General features: G+C 51.4%; 1 long non-coding RNA gene across 1 annotated transcript in view; it reads left to right on the forward strand.

Annotated features, from left to right (window-relative positions):
• Positions 1–22,053, forward strand: part of LOC140395913 (uncharacterized) — a 99,313-nt gene that overhangs the window by 14,442 nt on the left and 62,818 nt on the right. Inside the window, exon 2 of the long non-coding RNA XR_011936389.1 lies at positions 19,116–19,209. This is a non-coding gene — a long non-coding RNA (uncharacterized lncRNA). The remainder of the gene's footprint in view (positions 1–19,115; positions 19,210–22,053) is intronic.

Genomic DNA, 22,053 nt, shown 5'->3' on the forward strand with positions numbered 1-22,053 from the left:
TATGGGGAGAAGGCAATGCCATGATATCCACATTAATATATCATGGTGCAATCACACACACACACTGATGGACAGGTAGTTGGACCAACCAACACACACACAACATCGCAGCCAATGACCAGTGAGAGCACACGCAATATAAAACAGGGAACACCACAGTTCCCGCTCATTCTACCAGGAGATAGCTCAGAGCACAGAGCTCACAGCGTGCCACTCAGACATACACCATGTGCTGAGTGCCTCACCAAGATAGTGCAAGGGCTGGGTCCACAAGTTAGCTGGTGAAGTACGAACCACAGCCAGAAGTTAATAGTCATTATTGTACAGAACAATAAAACGGAGTTGTACCATCTACAACCGTGTTGGTTCGTTTGTGTATCGGAACACCCAACACGACATGATACCAGGACTGGGAACTCGCCTGCAACTGTGAGACCTACCTGTCCCTCTTAGGAAATCCGCCATCCTGCGCCATGGAAACCATCAGCCCGCCGTAGCCGCTCCGAATCGCTGGAAATCTTGTCGTGAACTGGAAACTGTTTAAACAGCGCTTCCAACTCTTCCTAGAAGTCACAGACAGGGAGAATGCATCGGACACCAGGAAGATCGCCCTCCTCCTCTCCACGGCGGGGCAACATGCCATCCACATCTACAACTCCCTGGCATTCGTGGAAGGCGAGAACAAGACGAAATACAAGACGGTCCTTCTAAAATTTAAGGAACACTTCAGCGTGGAAGTTAATGAGAGCTTCGAGAGGTACCTCTTCCAGCAGCGCCTGCAGTGCAAGGATGAGCGTTTTCAATCTTATTTGACACACCCCCGTATCCTCGCGCAGTCCTGCGGCTATGAGGCCACCTCCGACTCCATGATTCGGGATCAGATAGTTTTTGGGGTCACCTCGGGCACCCTACACCAACAGCTCCTCAAAATAAAGCGCCTCACCCTAGCCACCGCCATCGAGACCTGCGTCCTCCACAAAAACACGACCTGCCAGTACTCCCAAATCCAGGCGGCTGAATCGGCACGGCAGGGGTCCTACGAGGCCGAGCGGGTCCAGTCGTTCGAGTTCCTCCCGGCCCACGGCCCGGACAAGGGCGGCCATTTTGCACGCTGTCCGAGGCCTCCCGCGCTTGTACGCACCAAAAGAGGGGACATCAACGCAGTGGGACGGGCTACGCAGGCGCGCTCTATGCAGGACCGCACCGCACATGCGTGGTGGCGCAACGAACGCCATGATGTCACGACGTGTGGCAACTGTGGCTCCGCCCACTTAAAGCGGCAATGTCTGGCCAAAGCGCGACAATGCCTCCGCTGTGGCAGGATGGGCCACTACGCTGCCTGCTGTCGAGCAGCTCAACCTGCCAACTCTCCACAATTCTGCCAGCCTCGCAGGGGTGTGCAGGCCATTCAGCCCCCATATACTGAATCATACCCTGACGACATGCAGGCCGGTTATACCGATGACCGGGAACCCTTCCGCGTTGCGGTAATAAACAAGAACCGGTTGTCCCCAAGTCAGAACCACCAGCCGATGCCAGTGCACAGCATTGATCCGGGCGATGAATGGTGTGCCACCCTAACCGTCAAACCGAATTCATCGCCCACCTGATAGACTGGACTTATGAGCCTGTTAGCACATTGGACTCACTGAATTGTTTTACAGTACTGTTAACGTGTTTCTTTCTTGTCGTTCCAGAAGTTCTCTCTCGTCGTTTGCTATTTGCACTTGTTTTGTTAGTGGTACAACCTCGTTGCTCTGTTGCACCTGACACCTTCCTCTGTATATAGTTTAGCTTCATGTACATGTTGTAAATATTGCACACACATACTCAGATGCACTCAGTACACATTTCTATTTATTATCATGTCGGCACATATCCTTGTGAAAAGGGGGGGATGTCATGATATCCACATTAACATATCATGGTGCAATCACACACACGCACTGATGGACAGGTAGATGGACCAACCAACACACACACACTACATCACAGCCAATCACCAGTGACAGCACACGCACTATAAAACAGGGAACACCACAGTTCCCGCTCATTCTACCAGGAGATAGCTCAGAGCACAGAGCTCACAGCGTGCCACTCAGACATAGACCATGTGCTGAGTGCCTCACTAAGATAGTGCAAGGGCTGGGTCCACAGGTTAGCTGGTGAAGTACGAACCACAGCCAGACGTTAATAGTTATTATTGTACAGAACAATAAAACAGAGTTGTACCATCTACAACCGTGTTGGTTCATTTGTGTATCAGAACACCCAACACGACAGGCGAGTCGGATGCTGGCACATCAGTTTCATAAGAGGGAGGCAGCAAGGGAGATTGGTGGCGTTAGGGATAGAGGGGGGAATACAGTGCGGAGTGCGGTGAGAATAAACAAGGTATTTAGGGACTTCTATGGGGATCTGTACAGGTCTGAGCCCCCAGCGGGGGAGGAGGGGATGCGACCATTCCTAGATCAGTTGAGGTTCCCGAGGGTGGAGGAGGAGCAGGTGGCTGGTTTGGGGGCGCCGATTGAGCTGGAGGAGCTGGTTAAAGGATTGGGGAGCATGCAGGCAGGGAAGGCCCCGGGGCCGGATGGGTTCCCAGTTGAATTTTACAGGAAATACGTGGACCTGCTGGGCCCGTTGCCAGTGAGGACTTTTAATAAGGTGAGGGAGATGGGGACCTTGCCCCCGACAATGTCCAGGGCGCTGATTTCTTTGATTTTGAAGCGGGAGAAGGATCCATTGCAATGTGGGTCGTATAGACCGATCTTGCTCCCCAATGTTGACGCTAAGTTGCTGGCGAAGGTGCTGGCTACGAGAATTGAGGACTGTGTCCCGGGGGTGATTCATGAGGACCAGATGGGATTTGTGAAGGGTAGGCAGCTAAATACTAATGTGCGGAGACTCCTCAATTTGATTATGATGCCCTCGGTGGAGGGGGAAGTAGAGGTAGTGTCAGCTATGGATGCAGAGAAGGCCTTTGATCAGGTGGAATGGGAGTATCTTTGGGAAGTGTTGCGGAGGTTTGGGTTCGGGGAGGGGTTCATCAGTTGGGTCAGGCTACTATATAGACCCCCGGTGGCGAGTGTGGCTACGAACCGGTGGAGGTCGGAGCACTTTTGGCTGTACCGGGGGACGAGGCAGGGGTGCCCCTTATCCCCCTTGTTGTTTGCACTGGCAATTGAGCCGCTGGCCATGGCACTGAGGGAGTCCAGGAAATGGAGGGGATTGGTTCGGGGGGGGGGGAGAGGAACACCGGGTGTCGTTGTATGTCGATGACCTGTTGTTGTATGTTGCGGATCCAGTGGAGGGGATAGCGGAGGTCATGCGGATCCTTCGGGAGTTTGGTGACTTTTCGGGGTATAAACTCAACTTAGGGAAGAGTGAGCACTTTGTGGTGCATTCAGGGGACCAGGGAAGGGAGATAGACGATCCACCGCTGAAGAGGGCGGAAAGGAGCCTTCGGTACCTCGGGATCCAAGTAGCTAGGAGTTGGGGGGCCCTGCACAAGCTCAATTTGACGCGGTTGGTGGAGCAGATGGAGGAGGATTTTAAAAGATGGGATATGCTGCCACTCTCACTAGCGGGTAGGGTGCAGTCGATCAAAATGACGGTCCTTTCGAGGTTTCTCTTTGTGTTCCAGTGCCTTCCCATTTTGATCCCCAAGGCCTTTTTCAAATGGGTAAGCAGGAGCATCATGGGATTTGTGTGGGCGAATAAGACCCCGAGGGTGAAGAGGGTGTTTCTGGAGCGTAGCAGGGACAGGGGGGGGGCTGGTGTTGCCAAATCTATGTGGCTATTTTTGGGCAGCCAATGTGGCGATGATCCATAAATGGGTAATGGAGGGAGAGGCGGCGGCGTGGAAGATGCTAGAGATGGCGTCCTGTGTGGGCATGAGCCTGAGGGCGCTGGTGACGGCACCGCTGCCGCTCTCACCGACAAGGTACACCACAAGTCCTGTGATGGCGGCGACGCTGAAGATCTGGGGGCAGCGGAGGCGACACAGGGATGAGGTGGGAGCCTCGGTTTGGTCTCCGATTCGGGAGAATCATCGGTTCGTCCCGGGAAGGATGGATGGGGGGTTTCGGAGCTGGCATCGGGCAGGGATGATAAGAATGGGGGACCTGTTCATCAATGGGACGTTTGCAAGCCTAGGGGCGCTGGAGGAGAAGTTTGGGCTACCCCCGGGAAATGCTTTCAGGTACATGCAAGTGAGGGCGTCTGTGAGGCGGTAGGTGAGGGAATTCCCGCTGCTTCCGGCACGTAGGATTCAGGACAGGGTGATTTCGGGTTTATGGGTTGGAGAAGGCAAAGTTTTGGCGATTTACCAGGAGCTGCAGGAAGAGGAGGAGGCCTCAGTGGAGGAGTTAAAGGGCAAGTGGGAGGAGGAGCTTGGGGAGGAGATAGATGAGGGTCTGTAGGCTGATGCCCTGAGTAGGGTTAATTCTTCCTCCTCTTGCGCCAGGCTCAGCCTAATACAGTTTAAAGTTACTCACAGAGCGCATTTGACAGGGGCGAGGTTGAGTAGGTTCTTTGGGGTGGAGGACAGATGTGGGAGGTGCTCGGGGGAGCCCAGCAAATCACGTCCATATGTTCTAGTCGTGCCCGGCGCTGGATGGGTTTTGGAGGGATTTTGCGAGGACTATGTCCAAGGTAGTGAACGCCCGGGTCAAGCCGAGCTGGGGATTAGCATTATTTGGGGTATCGGACGAGCCGGGAGTGCAGGAGGCGAAAGCGGCTGGTATTCTGTCCTTTGCGTCCCTGGTAGCCCGGCGGAGGATTTTTCTACAATGGAAAGATGCGAAGCCCCCTTGTGTGGAAGCTTGGATCAATGACATGGCTTAGTTCATCAAGCTGGAGAGGATAAAGTTTGCCTTGCGAAGGCCTGTGCAAGGGTTTTTCAGGCGGTGGCAACCATTCCTAGACTATCTCACGGAGCGTTAGGAGGAGGTCAGCAGCAGCAGCAACCCAGGGGTGGGGGGGAGGGGGGGTTTCTTTTGGGGTGGCGTTTGGGTTAAGGTGGGGGGTTTTCCTGTTTGTGTTTTCTACTGTTATATGGGGGGTTATTGTATTTGGGGGAAATCCTATGTATAATTTCTGCTTGTGTTTTTGTTTCTTTGTCTTTTTGGGGGGGGGTTTGTTGAAAATTTGTTGAAAAATTTAAATAAATATATTTTCAAAAAAAAAGAAAGATTTATTTTAAATTTTGTTTCTAGAAGTCAGAATAACTGGTTCACTTTATGACCTGTGTGGTCACATTGTCCATTTAAGATGGTTTTCTCCCACTGGCAGGCGTCGTCATCATATGATACCTAAATATAACCAACTTTTAATCATGTTCTCATTGACTGTTCAATAAGTTATCACATATATGGCTCCATTACCATTAGCCATTAGATAGTTAAAGAAATATATTCCATATTAATCCTAAAATCCTTCATTTTAAGCAGAATCCGTGATGAATTACATTTAATTAAGTATAATTAAATAAAACACATGCTCCAGAAGTTACATGCCACATTTTCTTTCTGATAGAACAGAACAGTTGACACAAATTTACTCATTGACTTTGATAAGGCAGTTCCACCCCTTACTAATTAGTTTCATTTGGTGATTCTCTCCCAGGGATGTGTGACATTTTGTTCCCAATTAAACAAAAAGGAAATTTGTGGAATGGCTGGGAAATAAAGAATTCATGCCGAAGCAATGGTCCGAAAGTTCAGTTTTTGAGGTGAGAAATGGTGGGGTGGGGAAACCACTCCCCACCACTCCCCACCACTCCTGGTATTGCCCATGTCATCCCATGCTGTTATGTACACAGGAGGTAAGCAGAGTCGGCGGATTGCGACAGCAATCCATACTGAATGCTGATTTGATGAATGGTCTGCTATTTTCAACCTCGCAGATCTAGTTAACATTTTGTCTTTCACCTATTAGGACTGAGGTGAGGAGAAATCTCTTAACCCAGAGAGTGGTGAATCTGTGGAATTCGATACCACAGAAAGTAGTCGAGACCAAAACATGTAACTTCAAGAAGGAATTAGATACAGCTCTTGGGGCTAAAGGGATTAAGGGATATGGGGAGAAGGCAGGGTCGGGTTACTGAAACTTGATGATCAGCCATGATCATAATGAATGGCGGAGCAGGCTTGAAGGGCCGAATGGCATCCTCCTGCTGCTACTTTCTATGTTTCTATATCAGCTGAACATGCACTCAGGTCCACCAGGAACTCCCCACCTCCCAATAACTAGCACTAATTAAAGTTGAAAGGGGCAGACAGCTGAACACACAGAAAGCATAATCAAAGATGAACAAAGGTATAATTGGCCTGATAATCAGAAGCCAGGGAGGCAGGTAACATCAAGCAGTCTCAGAAAGCAGACAAGTCAGTTTCCAGCTACCAAGCCTGAAGACCAATGTTTTTCAGCTAGCAGCCCAGAGGTAATGTTTATATGAAATAAGTCTTTGAGCCAAGGCTGTGCAGAAAATCTTGGTACCGGCAATTTTAAATATCTTTACTGGACCAGGAAAAGATGTTTTCCAGACTTGAGTATCGCCCCTGTATTATGTGGTAACTATAAGCTGGTTATTTAATTTGGATGTTGTTTGGGGAAAGTCTTACAGATTTCAGGTATCATAGAGATATTTTGGAGTAAGGGGTACATTCTCTATAAATTGTGTTAGTAATTTAAACATCTTAATTGCATGAGAGTAGAGTAGTCCTTTTTGTGCATATTTGTCTTTTCTTTACTTTAATAAATTGTCTTTAATAATTGTTACCCGATGACTGGGCTATTTCTTCTCAGTAGGATTTCACTTGTCTCCTTCTCAGCAAAACAAAATCAAACTCTACACCCCCATGAACTAGTGCTGGGATACCCTCACAGATAACATCAGCGTGATTCATGACAGTGTAGAGAATTGATCCTGGACATTGGGAAGCTGTTGGTTGTTACTAGAAAGTCCCTGACTATAACCAGACATGGGGGCTATGGTAATAGTGCATGGCTACCTGCTCCCATTACCTTCTGACAGTTTGTCTGGAGGGCCTCCTACAGTTGCAGCCCCTGTTATATTGTTATATGCTTTAGAAGCTATGTTTTCATGCATATGTATATCCAGAGTGCCACGCCACTCACTGTGACACTACAGTTTGTATATACTCAATGTAAGCTGCAGTGTCTGTGGGAAATAGTGTGATTGCTTCAAACTTCCAGAATCTAGAGAATTCCTCAGCTTTATCTTGCTGCTCGTAGACAAACTAGGATCTTCTGCTGAGACATGTACCCAACCATCCTCATCTGCATCATCGATGACCTTCCCCCCCCCCATCATAAGGTCAGAAGTGGGGATGTTCGCTGATGATCGCACATGATCGCACAATGTTCAGCACCATTTGTGACTGCTCAGACACTGAAGGGGTTCATGTCAAAATGCAGCAAGACCTGGACAATATCCAGACTTGAGCTGACAATTGGGAAATAACATTTTGTGCCACACAACTACCAGACAATGACTATCTCTGAAGTGAGCGTCTGGAACGAGAGAGGAAGAGAGAACTGTAGCGTGATGCCCGAATGTGGCTGCATGATACGGGAGTGGCGAGAGCCGGAGGACAGTGCTGGAGCTGGGAGAAAGAGCAAAGAGGCAGGGAAAAGGCAGAGTTGGGGCAAAACACAGATGCGGGGGAAACGGCAGGCATGCAGCAGAACGTATAGAGAGCCATATAGAAGAGCGGGAAGAAAGCAGAGAGATCCAGGGGATGTGCAGCGAACCTTGGAAGGTGTAGAGAGCCAATGGAAGGCGCTTGGATATGGAAGAAAGTCCATGGAGTGGACAATAAGTGATAAGAATCGGGTGAGGGGCCGAAAAGTGCAAAGAGCTCACAGAAAGTGCCAGGAACAGGGAAAAACTCCAAAGAACCGGGAAAAGTGCAGAGCACATGAGCAAAGCACAGCGGTGTGGAGGAAAACACAATGAACCGTGGAAAATGGCAGAGAACTGAAAGAAAGCAAGGGGAGCAGGCGAAAGGTGCAGAGATCCAGTGGGTACCGCAGAGAGATGGGGGGACGCACTGAGAGCGTGGACGGGATGCGGGGCAGATTGCAGACAGCCCGGTCTCCGTGACAGGCGGAATGTTGAGTTAACTCCACAATCCGCACAGCCAGTATATTATTGAATGGGGGAGGAGGCTCGATGGACAGAATGGCCTCCTCTTGCTGTTAATGTGCATGGTCCTAAAACTAGAGAATGTTGCAGTTGCTCAAATTTAAGATCTAGATAGGTTCTTGATTAATCAGGGGTTATAGGGAGAAGGCAGGAGAATGGGGATGAGAAAATATCAGCCATGATTGAATGACTGAGCAGACTCGATGGGCCGAGTGGCCTAATTCTGCTCCTATGTCTTATGGTATTATCTCCAACAAGACAGAAGCGAACCATCGCCCCTTTACATTGAAGGGCATTACCATCACTGAATCCCCCACTCTCAACATCTTTGAGGTTACCATTGACCAGAAACTGAACTGGACCAGCCAGAGAAATACTGTGGGTCAAGAGCAGATCAGAGGTTGGGAATTCAGGAATTCTGCAGAGAGTAACTTGCTGCCTGACTCCCTAAAGCCTGTCCAACACCTACAAGGCACAAATCAGGAGTGCGATGGATAAGTGCACCCCTCCAACAGCATTCAAGAAGATCAACAAAGCAGCCCATCTGATTAACATCCTAGTCACCATTGATGTGTTGGGTGCTCTGGATCCGTGGAACACATACAGGCCACCAACACTTAAAATAGTGCAACACTATTTTATTAAGTCAGAAACTGTTGAACATACTTTCACTGTGGGTTAACACGATATTAGATTGAACTAAAGACCTATGCCTTGTCCTAGCCAGTCTATGCACTCAGCACATGGTGAAGATCTGTGCTGTAAGCTCTGTCCTCCTAGGCTGCATCCAGAATGAGCGGGAACTCTGATGCCCCGTGTCTTTATTGTGCGTGTGCTCTAACTTGTGATTGGCTACGGTGTTGTGTGTGTTGATTGGTCTTGCTGTGTGTCCATCAGTGTGTCTGTACCATGATATACTGGTGGATATTATGACATCCCCCATTTTATAAATGTGTGGCAATAAATAATGTATGGTGAGAATGTTCCTAACTACCTGTGGGGTGCGAAGACATATTTCCAGGACTACGTACAGGAGAACTAAGCTATTTACATGGGAAAGTGCCTGGTGCAGAGAAGCAGTATACAACAAGAATAATGAGATGAACACTATATACAAACCAGGGAAACTATCAAACAAAGCAACAAAACAATTCAGAAAGTCTATAAATCCGCAAAGTTCATAAACTATGTCTGAGGTGGGCGACGAATTCTGGTTGTCCGCTTCAAGGCTGGGTCGAGAGCCGCGGGCTGGACTGCGTCAGAGTCAGGGGGATGCAGAGTGACAGGTATTTCTGCATCATCCGTGGCAGGGTCAGCAGGAGGGCGAGGCGACAGTGGAGGATCACGTGGCGAGCACGGAACAAGACGAAGGGCGCGTCGATTGCGGCGCAGAATGGAGCCATCCAGTAGACTAACAGGAACGAGCAGGGGGCCACCTGCCGAAGGACAACAGCGGTTGCAGACCAGCCACCATCTGGAAGATGGATGCGGACGTTGTCATCTGGAGCCAGAGCAGAGAGATCAGCTGCACTGGAGTAATGAGCCGCCTTGTGCTGTGCACAAGCCAGCTGCATCCAGCGAAGGACCGGAACGTGGTCGAGGGCTGGGACATGAATGGACAGCACCGTCATCCTCAGGGTACGACCCATGAGCAACTGGGCTGGTGACAGGCCAGTGGACAGTGGGGCGGAACGATAGGCCAGCAAGGCGAGGTAGAAATCAGGCCCAGCATCGGCAGCCTTGCATAGGAGCCGTTTGACTATATGTACTCCCTTCTCCGCTTTGTCGTTGGATTGGGGGTACAGGGGACTGGATGTCACATGGGCAAAATTGTACCACCTGGCAAAGTTGGACCATTCCTGGCTGGCGAAGCAGGGGCCATTGTCCGACATAACCGTGAGCGGGATGCCGTGTCGAACAAAGGTTTCTTTACATGTACGAATGACTGCAGACGAGGTGATGTTATGCAACCGTATCACCTCTGGGTAATTCAAAAAGTAGTCCACGATCAGGACATAGTCTCTACCCAGCAAGTGGAACAGGTTGATGCCCACCTTGGTCCATGGTGACGTGACCAACTCATGGGGCTGCAGGGTCTCACGTGGTTGGGCCGGCTGGAAGCGCTGACAAGTGGGGCAGTTGAGCACTGTGTTGGCGATGTCGTCATTGATGCCGGGCCAGTACACTGCCTCTCGGGCCCGTCGGCGGCACTTTTCCACGCCAAGGTTGTAGAGGGCGCGTGTGTAACGCCTCGTGTAGTTGTTCCAGGAAAAGCTGGCGCATGCTATGCAGGATGACAATGCGGTCCAGTTTTAGAAAAACCCATCTACTACCGCCAGATCATCTCTGACATTATAGAACTGAGGGCATTGGTCCTTAAGCCACCCGTCTGTTAGGTGGCGCATGACACGCTGTAGCAAAGGGGCAGCCGCCATCTCGCGGTGAATTTGGACGAGGCGTTCATCTGTGGCAGGTAGATTGGAGGCTATGAATGCCACATGGGCGTCAACCTGGCAGACAAATCCCGCTGGGTCACATGGAGTGTTGACTGCCCTGGAGAGAGCGTCTGTAATTATGAGGTTTTTGCCTGGGGTGTATACCAGCTGGAAGTCATATCGCCGGAGCTTGAGAAGAATACGCTGGAGGCGAGGCGTCATGTCGTCCAAGTCTTTCTGTATTATATTGACCAGCGGACGATGGTCGGTCGGTCTCAACGGTGAATTGAGGAAGTCCGTAGACCTAATCGTGAAACTTAACCACACCGGTCAGAAGGCCCAGGCACTCCTTTTCTATCTGCGCATAGCGCTGCTCCGTGGGGTCATGTTACGTGACGCATATGCAACGGGGGCCCATGATGAGGCCTCATCACGTTGAAGGAGTACTGCCCCAATGCCGGATTGACTGGCATCGGTCAAAATTTTGGTCTCCTTTGCTGGATCAAAGAAAGCTAACCGGGGCCATGATCAGTTTTGTTTTGAGTTCTCTCCATTTGCGCTCGTGGGCAGGGAGCCATTGGAAGTCTGTCGTCTTCCTGACCAGGTTCCTGAGAGCCATGGTATGAGAGGTGAGGTTAAGGATAAATGTCCCTAAAAAATTGACCATGCCCAGAAATCGGAGGACCGCCTTCTTGTCCTCCTGGTGTTTTCATAGCTGTGATGGTAGCGACCTTGTCCACATCCGGCTGCACACCCAATTGGGAGATGTGGTCCCCGAGGAACTTGCGTTCTGTCTGACCAAAAGAGTATTTGGCCCTGTGGAGGCGGAGGCCATGCTCACGTATACGTCTGAATACGCGCTGGAGGCGACTGACAGGCTCCTGCGGGGTGGTGGACCAAATTATGATGTCGTCGACATAGACGCGAACACCTTCAATGCCTTTCATCATTTGTTCCATAATCCTATGGAACACTTCTGAAGCAGATATGATCCCAAACGGCATCCTGTTGTAACAATATCTGCCAAAGCGGGTATTAAATGTGCAAAGATTCCTACTAATTTGTCGAGCTGGATTTGCAGAATCCTTTTGAGGCGTTTGAGTTTGGTGAAGAGCTTGGCGCGAGCTCTTTGCGCTTGGGAATTGGATAATGCTCCCTCATGATATTGCGATTTAGATCCTTGGGATCAATGCAAATTCTCAATTCGCCGGAAGGCTTTTTTACACGTACCATGGAACTGACCCAGTCGGTTGGTTCCTTGACTTTGGAAATCACTCCTTGGTTCTGGAGGTCCTGCAGCTGCTGCTTGAGGCGGTCCTTAAGGGGTGCTGGGACCCTGCGAGGTGCGTGCACCACAGGCGTGGCATTCTGTTTTAATAAGATCTTGTAGGTGTATGGGAGCGTGCCCATGCCCTCTAAGACGTTGTGGTGCTGGTTGATAATGGCATCGAGTTGCGCCCTGAAATCGGTGTCCTGAAAGGCAGACGTGTCAGCAGGGGAGAGAGAGAGTGAACTCTCTGAACTAGGTTCAACAGCTTGCATGCCTGCGTGCCAAGCAGGGAGGCTTTCGAGGAGACCACGATTTCAAAGGGAAGGATGGCTTTGCGTGACCTGTACGTCGCTTCGAGCTGACACGAGCCGCTGGCCGCAATGGCATTGCCATTATAATCTAATAGCTGGCAGGCTGATGGGAGGATGGCTGGTTTGACACGAAGGCTTTGGAGGTCAGACCGCGCAATGAGATTGGCGGAGGCACCAGTGTCCAGGCGGAATCGTATTTGGAACCGGTTGACCGTAAGGGTGGCACACCACTCATCGTCTGGATCGATGCTGTGTACCGATAGAGGCTGGATTCTTTGCTTCAGGGACACAGTGTTTTTTGTCACGATACCGACTCGAAAAGGCGCCTTCGGGTCCTCTGTGTCAATGTTGGGTAGTAGGTCCTCATTGGACTCGGTGACCGTGGGTTGAATGACCCGGACATTTCTGCGAGGCTGGCTGGAGTGATATGAATTGGCAGGCTGAGCTGCTCTGCATAAAGCAGCATAGTGGCCAAGTTTGCCACATCTCCGGCATTGTCGGGATTTGGCAGGGCATTGTCGCTTTAAATGGGCAGAGCCACAGTTGCCGTACGTCGTAGCGTCAGTATGTTCGCTGCGCCACCGCGCGTGCACGATGCGGTCGGACATGGTGCTCACCTGTGCATTACGTTCGTCGATGTCGCCGTCCCCTCGTTTGGTGCGCACGAGCGCGGGAGTCCGTGAAAAGCGTGTGAAATGGCCGCCTTCATCCAGGCTGAGGCTCTGGAGTTGCTCGATTGCTTGGACCCGTTCCGCCTCGTGGGGACCTTGCCGCGCCGTTTCAGCCGCTTGGATGTGGGAATACCGACTATTGCCGTTTTTGTGTAACACGCAGGTCTCGATGGCGGTCACTAGGGTGAGCTGCTTTACCTTTGAGGAGCTGCTGGCGTAGTGGGTCCGACTGAACACTGATCTGGTCGCGTATCATGGAGTCGGAGGTGGGCCCGTAGCTACTGGACTGCGCAAGGATGCGGAGGTGGGTGAGAAAGGACTGGAAAGGTTCATCTTTACCCTGCAAACGCTGTTGGAATACATATCGCTCGAAACTTTCATTCACCTCCATGCTGCAGTGAGTGTCAAACTTGAGGAGGACCGTCTTGAACTTTGTTTTATCTTCTTCATCCTCAAAGGTCAGAGAATTGAAAATGTGGATGGCATGGTCCTCGGCCGTGGATAGGAAGAGGGCGATATTCCTGGTGTCCGAGGCATCCTCCCTGTCTGTGGCTTCAAGGTAGAGCTGGAAGCGTTGTTTGAATATCTTCCAGTTGGACTTCCGGTTGCGGCGATGCGGAGCTAAGCCACGTGTTTCGGCAGCTCCCGCGAAAACTGACTTTCGGGCTCTCCAGAGGAGCCCCAACGGAGCGTTTTTCAGATTAATTCCGTGTGGGAAGGAGCAGTGAGGTCCCCCCCCCCCCCCCCTACAATATTTGGCAGGGAGCAGCGGTGGAGCAACGAGGAAAGAGGCCATGGAGCAGAGATCAAAACGAGGGGAAGAAGGCAAGATGGCGGAGGGCGGAGAGCGAGCAGCGTGGGGGCCAGACCAGCAGGAGTTCCTCATGAGATGTGTGGAGGTGCTGAAAAAGGAGGTGCTGGCGCCGATGCTGTTGGCGATCGAGGGGCTGAAGGAGACCCAGAAGACCCAGGCGGTGGAGCTTCGTGAGGTGAACGATAAAGTGAACACCAACGAGGACGATATCCAGGGCCTGGCGGTAAAAATGGAGGCGCACGAGGAGTGCACCACAGGAGGTGGGCCAAGAGAATTGAGGTCCTTGAGAGCAGGTCGAGGAGGAAGAACCTCCGGATTCTGGGTCTTCCTGAAGGAGTGGCGGGAGCTGATGCCGTGGCGTACGTGAGTATGATGCTCCATTCGCTGATGGGTGCGGAGGCCTTTCCGACCCCCCCACCCCCCCCCCCGGAGCTGGAAGGGGCTCACCGGGTCCTGGCGAGGAGACTCAAGGCAGATGAGCCGCCAAGGGCAATAGTGGCGAGGTTCCATCGCTTCGCGGACAAAGTATGTGTGCTGAGATGGGCCAAGAAGGTGCGGAGCAGCAGATGGGAGAACGCGGTGATCCAAGTATACCAGGATTGGAACGCGGAGGTGGCAAAGAGGAGAGCTGGCTTCAACCGGGCCAAGGCGGTGCTGCATAGAAAAAGAGTCAGGTTCGGCATGCTGCAGCCTGCGCGACTGTGGGTCACTTATCAGGACCGACACCAATATTTTGAAACGCCAGAAGAGGCTTAGACCTTTTTATACAGACGGAAAAACTGGACTCGAACTGAGGGGATGTGGTTGTATATGGGGATGTAAATATGGGTAAAGAATATTTTGTGGGTGGGATGATGGATGGGGATGTGGGTAGAGTTCTGGTTTAAAATTCCTAAAATTTCCTTTTTCTTTTCTGTAGACAAAATGATGATGATGGGGAATGTGGGCGTCGGTCCTGGAGGGAGGTGAGACTCGGGGATGAGGGAACTGGGATAATGGCCGCAACAGGAGCAGCGCCACGGGGGGCGGGGCTGGTTCAGGAAAGCACGGGCTTTTTTCCCGCGCCAAAAGCGGGGGGGGGGGCGTTGGAGGAAGGTAAGGAGGAGGAGAGACTCCCACACGGGGGAGATCAATGGGAAGCCGGGGTCAGCAGAGGTCAGCTGACTCACGGAAGTAATATGGGGGGAGAAAAGTGCTAGATGTGGATCTAGCGGGGGCGGGGGGGGGGGGATTCTAGGGTTGCTGCTACACAGTCCGAGGGGAAACTGAAAATGGAAGAGGCGGTCGGGGCGGGGGTTCCCCGCCTGGGGGACTGGAGGGTGCGGGAGGTGCGAGCACGGGACTGGCCTAAGATAGGAGATGGCTAGTTGGCGGGGTGGGGGGTGGGTAACCCCCCAATCCGGCTGATCATGTGGAATGTGAGAGGCCTAAATGGGCCGGTTAAGAGGGCCCGAGTGTTCGCACACCTAAAGGGACTGAAGGCAGACATGGCCATGCTTCAGGAGACCCATCTGAAGGTGGCAGATCAGGGCAGGTTAAGGAAGGGATGGGTGGGACAGGTGTTCCATTCAGGGCTGGATGCGAAGAATAGAGGGGTGGCAATACTGGTGGGAAAGTGGGTGTCGTTTGAGGCCAAGAACATAGTAGCGGACAAGGGAGGCCGATACGTGATGGTGAGTGGTAGGTTGCAGGGGACAGAGGTGGTACTGGTGAATGTATATCCCCCAAACTGGGACGATGCTGGATTCATGAAACGGATGTTGGGGCGTATTCCGGACCTGGAGGTAGGGAGTTTGATAATGGGTGGGGATTTTAACACGGTGCTGGACCCAGCATTAGATCGTTCCAGATCTAGGACGGGGAGGGGGCCGGCTGCAGCCAAGGTGCTTAGGGGGTTTATGGATCAGATGGGGGAGTAGATCCGTGGAGATTCGCCAGACCTTTGGCCAGAGAATTTTCTTTTTTCTCCCACGTACATAAGGCCTACTCCGGGATAGATTTTTTTGTTTTGGGCAGGGCACTGATCCCGAAAGTGGAGGGAACGGAGTATTTGGCCATAGCCGTTTCAGACCATGCCCCGCACTGGGTGGAGCTGGAGCTGGGGGAGGAGAGGGACCAACGCCCATTGTGGAGGTTGGATGTTGGACTGCTGGCAGATGAGGAAGTGTGCGGGGGTGTATTGAAAGATATCTGGAGGCTAACGACAATGGGGAGGTGCAGGTGGGAGTAGTATGGGAGGCGCTGAAGGCGGTGGTCAGGGGACAGTTAATCTCCAGGGCTCACAGGGTGAAGAGAGAGGGCAGGGAAAGGGAGAGGTTAGTGGGGGAGATTTTAAGGGTGGACAGGAGCTCCGGATGAGGGACTACTCAGGGAGAGACGAAGTCTCCAGACGGAGTATGACCTGTTGACCACAGGGAAGGCAGAGGCACAGTGGAGGAAGGCACAGGGGGCGATATATGAATATGGGGAGAAGGCGAGCCGGATGCTGGCACACCAGCTCTGTAAGAGGATGGCAGCGAGGGAAATAGGTGGAGTCAAATATGGCAGGGGAACTACGGTGCGGAGTGCAGGGAAAGTGAATGAGGCTTTTAAGGCCTTTTACGAGAAACTGTATAGGTCCCAGCCCCCAGGGGGAAAAGAGGGGATGCGGTGATTCTTGGATCAGTTGAGGTTCCCAAGAGTGGAGGTGCAGGAGGTGGCGGGTCTGAGGGCGCCAATTGGGGTGGAGGAGCTGGTTAAAGGACTGGGGAGCATGCAGGCAGGGAAGGCCCCGGGGCCGGATGGGTTTCCGGTGGAGTTCTACAGGGAGTATGTAGACCTGTTAGCCCCGTTGCTGGTAAGGACCTTCAATGAACCAAGGGAAGGGTGGACCCTGCCCCCGACAATGTCGGAGGCGACGATCTCTTTGATCTTGAAGCGGGATAAGGACCCACTGCAATGTGAGTCATATAGACCGATCTCGCTCCTTAATGTAGATGCTAAGTTGCTGGCAAAAATGTTGGCCATGAGGATTGAGGACTGTGTCCCGGGGATGATTCACGAGGACCAGACGGGATTCGTAAAGGGTAGGCAGTTAAACACTAATGTGCGAAGGCTCTTAAATGTGATAATGATGCCATCGGTGGAGGGAGAAGCGGAGATAGTGACAGCCATGGACGCGGAGAAGGCCTTTGATCGGGTAGAGTGGGAGTATCTCTGGGAAGTGTTGAGAAGGTTTGGGTTCGGGGGGGGGGGGGTTTATTAGTTGGGTTAAGCTCCTGTATAAAGCCCCGGTGGCGAGTGTGGTCACGAACCGTCGGAGGTCGGAGTATTTCCGGCTGTATCGAGGGACGAGGCAGGGGTGCCCCTGTCCCCTCTGCTGTTCGCATTAGCAATTGAACCTTTGGCCATGGTGTTACGGGAGTCGGGGAAATGGAAGAGGGTGGTTCGAGGGGGAGAGGAACATCGAGTGTCGCTGTACGCAGACGACCTGTTGCTGTATGTGACGGATCCAGTGGAGGGGATGGTTGAGGTAATGCAGATCCTACGGGAGTTTGGAGACTTTTCGGGCTATAAGCCAAAGTGGGACAGAGTGAGCTCTTTGTGATCCATCCGGGGGATCAGTGAAGAGGGATAGAGGACCTACCGTTGAGGAAGGCGGAAAGGAGCTTTCGATATTTGGGGATTCAGGTAGCTAGGAGTTGGGGGGCACTGCACAAACTTAATTTGACGTGGTTGGTGAAACAGATGGAGGAGGATTTTAAAAGGTGGGACATGTTACCACTCTCGCTGGCGGGTAGGGTACAGTCGGTTAAAATGGTGGTCCTCCTGAGATTTCTTTTTGTATTCCAATGCCTCCCAATTGTGATCTCCAAGGCCTTTCTTAAGAGGGTAAGCAGGAGCATTACGGGATTTGTGTGGGCGAGCAAGACCCCGCGGGTAAGGAGGGGGTTCTTGGAGCGTAGCAGAGATAGAGGAGGGTTGGCATTGCCGAATCTGGGTGGTTATTATTGGGCAGCCAACGTGGCAATGATCCGTAAGTGGATGATGGAGGGAGAGGGGGCAGTGTGGAAGAGGTTGGAGATGGCGTTCTGTAAAGGAACGAGCCTGGGGGCGCTGGTGACGGCACCGCTGCTGCTCTCGCCGACAAGGTACACCACGAGCCCGGTGGTGGCCGCAACGCTAAAGATCTGGGGGCAGTGGAGATGGCACAGGGGTGCGACGGGAGCCTCAGTGTGGTCCCTGATCAGAGACAACCATCGGTTTGTCCCAGGTAGGATGGATGGGGGATTTCAGAGCTGGCATCGGGTAGGCATTAGAAGAATGGGGGACCTGTTCATTGATGGGACGTTCGCGAGCTTAGGGGCGCTGGAGGAGAAGTTTGGGCTACCCCCGCGAAACGCTTTCAGGTACATGCAAGTGAGGGCGTTTGTGAAGTGGCAGGTGAGGGAATTTCCGCTACTCCCGGCACAGGGGATTCAAGATAGGGTGATTTCGGGCGTATGGGTCGGAGAGGGCAAGGTGTCAGCGATATACCAGGAGATGAAAGAAGAGGGGGAGGCTTTGGTAGAGGAGCTGAAGGGTAAATGGGAAGAGGAGTTGGGGGAGGAGATTGAGGAGGGGCTGTGGGCTGATGCCCTAAGTAGGGTTAATTCCTCTTCCTCGTGTGCCAGGCTTAGCCTGATACAATTTAAGGTGGTTCATAGAGCGCATATGACGGGGGCGAGGCTGAGTAGGTTCTTTGGGGTGGAGGACAGATGTGGGAGGTGCTCAGGAAGTCCGGCAAACCATGTCCATATGTTTTGCTCATATCCGGCACTGGAGGGGTTCTGGAGGGGAGTTGCGGGAACAGTATCTAAGGTGGTGAAAGTCCGGGTCAAGCCAAGCTGGGGGCTAGCAATATTTGGAGTAGTGGATGAGCCGGGAGTGCAGGAGGCGAAAGAGGCCGGCATTCTGGCCTTTGCGTCCCTAGTAGCCCGGCGAAGGATCTTGTTAATGTGGAAGGAGGCGAAGCCCCCCAGCGTGGAGGCCTGGATAAATGATATGGCTGGGTTTATCAAGTTGGAATGGATAATGTTTGCCTTGAGAGGGTCTGCGCAGGGGTTCTACAGGCGGTGGCAAGCGTTCCTAGACCATCTCGCGGAGCGTTAGATGAAGGTCGGACAGCAGCAGCAGCAACTCGGGGGGTGGGGGGGGAGGGGAGGACATCGTTCGTGGGTGGGGGGGAAGGGGGGTTCCTGTGGGGGGCATGTGAGCAAGAAAGCACATGAATGATCCGGAAACTGACATGTACGGAAAGAATCCATTGTAACAAAGTTCTGTATTTTATTGACTTGCCATGTTCATGTCTTGCCACGCGAGTTCTTTTCTTTTCTTTGTTACGGGGGGCGGGGGGGGCGGGGTTTGTTTGTAAGGTGGAAAATATTGTTATTGAAATTTTTTTTAAAAAAAAGAATATCTTCCAGTTGGCCCCTAGGTTACCGGTGATGCAGAGCGGCAGGCGGACGCTGTCCATTTTGCAGGATGACTGTATGCTGGTGGAAGGCAGATCACTTGCAGGTAGGTCTAAGAAGTTCTAATATCCCTCAACTCCTGGTATCATGATGTGTTGGGTGCTCTGGATCCGTGGAACACATACAGGTCACCAACACTTAAAATAGTGCAACACTATTTTATTATGTCAGAAACTGTTGAACATACTTTCACTGTGGGTTAACATGATATTAGATTGAATTAAAGACCTATGCCTTGTCCTAACCAGTCTATGCACTCAGCACATGGTGAAGATCTGTGCTGCAAGCTGTAAGCTCTGTCCTACAAGGAGGCTGCAGCTCGAATGAGCGGGAACTCTGATGCCCTCTGTCTTTATAGTGCGTGTGCTCTAACTGGTGATTGGCTGTGGTGTTGTGTGTGTTGATTGGTCCTGCTGTGTGTCCATCAGTGTGTGTGTATCTGCACCATGATATACTGATGTATATTATGACAACCATCTTTTTTTAAAATTCCAATTAAGGGGCAATTTAGCATGGCCAAACTACCTACCCTGCACATCTTTGGGTTGTGGTGTTAAGACCAACGCAGAAACGGGGTAAATGTGCAGCTCCACATGGACAGTTATTTGGGGCCGGGATCAAACGCGGTTCCTCGGCGCCTTGATGCAGTAGTGCTAACCACTGAGCCACAGTGTCGCCCCCTAAAAACATTCACTCCTTCTACCACTGATGCACAGTAGCAACAGTGCATACCATCTACAAGATGCACAGCAGTAACACACCAAAGTGCTATCGACAGCACCCTCTAAATCTGTGACCTGTATCACCAAGGACAAGGGCAGCAGACACATGGGGACACCACCACCTGCGAGTTTCCCTCCAAGCCACTCACCATCCTGACTTGGAAATATATCGTCGTTCCTTCACTGTCGCTGGGTCAAACTCCAGGAGCACTCTCGCTCACAGCACTGTACTTGTTCCTACACCACAGGGACTGCAGCGGTTCAAGAAGAAAGCTCACCATCACCATCTCAAGGGCAATTAGGGATGGGCAATAAATGCTGGCCCAGCCATGCCCAGATCCCATAAATGAATTTTTTTGAAATCACACCACACAACAGCACGTTCAGCTCTGAGCTGTCAGACACAATCCTGGAAATGAGCACTGCTTGTCTGCACCTGATTGGGCGACTGTTAATTGCCTATCATGATCCGCATGCCCCTTTTTGGGTTATCCAATTGAGCCTTCATCAATTATTGGCACTAGAGACAAGATACAGCACATTCTTTGACTTTCTATTCACAACAAAGTAGCAAAAGTATTTGTTTAAGTGAACATTGTTGGACGAGGTAGTCCTGTTGGAATATTGTTTCTTTCAGTCAGAGTTTGAAGCAAATTTGCAGAACCAAGAGAATGCTGATTGTTGCTGTCAAACTATAAATTGGCAGTAAGCAAACTGACTCTATCTTCCAAAGAAGAAAGTGTTTTTTCAATGGTAACAGCAATGTTCCAGGCGAGCGGTTGCTCAGCACATTGCAGAATGCTGAATCATCAACTGCATTTTTTATCTTTAGGTTTGCATTTGCTCCTGTAGCAATATTTTATATTGCTGAAAATATGTTGGCTGCAAAATCTGGCTTCATAGCACCAAGGGGAAGGGGAGAATGATGGGGATTTGCTCCCATCTGGAGAGTCTGTATGGATCACCATGCTAAGGAGAGCTTCAGAAACAAACATAGTGGGTCGATTGTGACACTGGACTCCTCCATGCTCCTTGACAATAATAAGAGACTGACTGGTCGGTCTGTCAACGGACCAAACATTTCTGTGTGTATGTCCATCATCTGGTTCCTGCACATTAACCCATTGAAGTATCCATTTGAGTCCAAAAGACCCTGGTGATCTTGCCATCTAGTGAGGTAGCCCATAGGCTTTCTTTTCCCCCAGGCTTGGTTGTGGCCCACCTGTGCCTGGGAACACACCGCGTGCTGTTCCAACCTCTATATAATCCTCTGATTACTGGCCAATGCCAGGGTCTGAGCTGGTGACTGTGAGAGTGCAATCAGAATACAGTGCTTCTTTCTCAGTTCTTCCTTTGGCTAGCCATCTTCAAATGCCAGTGGTACAGCCACTATCAGAGGCCACTAATACCGGACGCCATCACAACACTGGGGGATGTGGTGATCGATTATGGGGATAATGTCTTTGCGGTTCAAGATTGGAAAGGTCCAGTTGCAAATAAGTCAGATGGCAAGTTTGGGGTGGGGGGGGTGAGTGGAAAATATGAAACACAACCTCTGTTTTCCGTGTTCCGATCAGTTTGAGGCTGCTGCAGACCAGGAAAGGAGGGAGCACAAACTCCTGCCAGCGCTTCACTGCAGTAAGTGGGCAAAGCACAAAATAGTGGGCATGAAGCTAGCCGATACCAAACAGAGGCGGCACGGTGGCACAGCAGGTGGCACTGCTGCCTCACAGCTCCAGGGTCCCTGGTTCAATTCCAGTCTTGGGTGACTGTGGAGTTTGCACTTTTTCCCCGTGTCTGCGTGGGTTTCCTCCGGGTGCTCCGGTTTCCTCCCAAGGTCCAAAGATGTGCAGGTTAGGTGGATTGGCCATGCTAAATTGCCGCTTGATGTCAAAAAGATTAGGTGGGGTTACGGGGATAGGGTGGTGTGGGCTTCAGTAAGGTGCTCTTTTCAAGCATCCATGCAGACTCGATGGATCGAATACCTTCCTTCTGCACTGTAGGGATTCTATGATTCTATGAGTGGTCAGACCAGATAAAAATAGGACTGTCCAGTATAAAATTAGACCGAGAGAGATATATAGAGAGGGAGAGTAATAGAGAGAGTGAATAGGAAGGGAGATACATAGAGAAAGAGAGTGAAAGACAGGGGAAGCATAGAACAGGAA

Source organism: Scyliorhinus torazame, chromosome 19 (assembly GCF_047496885.1).
Source record: "Scyliorhinus torazame isolate Kashiwa2021f chromosome 19, sScyTor2.1, whole genome shotgun sequence".
NCBI classification, from domain to species: Eukaryota; Metazoa; Chordata; class Chondrichthyes; order Carcharhiniformes; family Scyliorhinidae; genus Scyliorhinus; species Scyliorhinus torazame.